The sequence below is a fragment of the Echinops telfairi genome, unplaced genomic scaffold (assembly GCF_000313985.2).
Source record: "Echinops telfairi isolate 266 unplaced genomic scaffold, ASM31398v2 ScPeMD7_11;HRSCAF=52, whole genome shotgun sequence".
Taxonomy (NCBI): domain Eukaryota; kingdom Metazoa; phylum Chordata; class Mammalia; order Afrosoricida; family Tenrecidae; genus Echinops; species Echinops telfairi.
Genome location: NW_022103908.1, coordinates 332,050 through 333,231, shown reverse-complemented (window position 1 = coordinate 333,231; position 1,182 = coordinate 332,050).

The window sequence follows — 1,182 nt, the reverse complement described above, 5'->3', positions numbered from 1 at the left end:
GAGAACTCTTCCTTGTGATGGCAGGGCTCAAGATGATCACTGTCTACCTCAGCCAGGTGCCTGAAGAGAAGAGTGACAGCCAACGTATAAGTGGTGGGCACCATGATCTGAGCTTCTACCATTCCATGAGGGGAAACATGCTTCCAGAGTCTCTGTTTCCGGTAAAGCAGCTCCCATGGGGGACAGCGCCCTGGAAGGAGTTGCCAGGACAAACACACATGCACAGTGTGTATGTGTGTATTTTTAGGTTAACAGATTTGACTTTGAACTCTTCTAAAATACATTTTAGGAGAATGGTGAAAAAAATATTGTTTATAGAAAACAATATGTACATATGTACTCTCTGCCATCGAGTCAGTGCTGGCTCCTGGTGACCCCTATGGGTTGCCCGGACTGTAACTGTTGACAGGAGTGAAAAGCTCAGCCTTTCTCCCTGGGAGTGGCTGGTGGTTCTGAACTGCCAACCTTGTGGATCGCAGCCCAACGCATAACCGCTTCACCACCAGGGCTCCTTAGAAATGTACTCAGTGGTACAGATTTGGTGACAGAAAGGCTCAAGTGTCCACTGGCGTCTCAGACGCAGTGCTCGGAGAGCTTTGTTTTATTTTCTTGGATTTGAGCTTTTAAGTGTGTCTAAGATTTAAGTGCATCTTAAACCTTGGGAGTCAAATCATACTTTATAAGTGTCCCCTCTCCAAAACTTTGTATGCTACAACAAGGGGTGTATCAGCCGACCTACCGAGTGTTACTGAAGGAGAGAATGGAGGGGCTTTTGCAAAGTTCAGGTATCTACGTTAGCGGAGCTAGCTCCCTCATCTTGATGGTAACAGTCAGGGCCAAGCTCCCAGAGAGAAAGATGAGGCTGGCTGCTCCTGTAAAGATTTACAGCCTCAGAAACTTCCTAAAGGATCCCAATCTGTCAAAATTGACTTGATGTCTGAGATACAGTTTATTGTCAACCTGGCAAATAAACACTTGTGGGGTTAATATTGATTGAAGAGCGCAGGGATAAATGGCTCGGTGAACCTCACCTTTCCAGTTCTCAGGTCTCTTGCTTTCTGATGGTCGGACCAAGGTGCAGTTGCCTTAGCCAGTTCCCTGCTTCAGCTGGCAAGTCTCACATCCTACAAGACATCCCCGAGGAGAAGCCATATGGACCTACCCCGATGCAGCCCTGGGTGC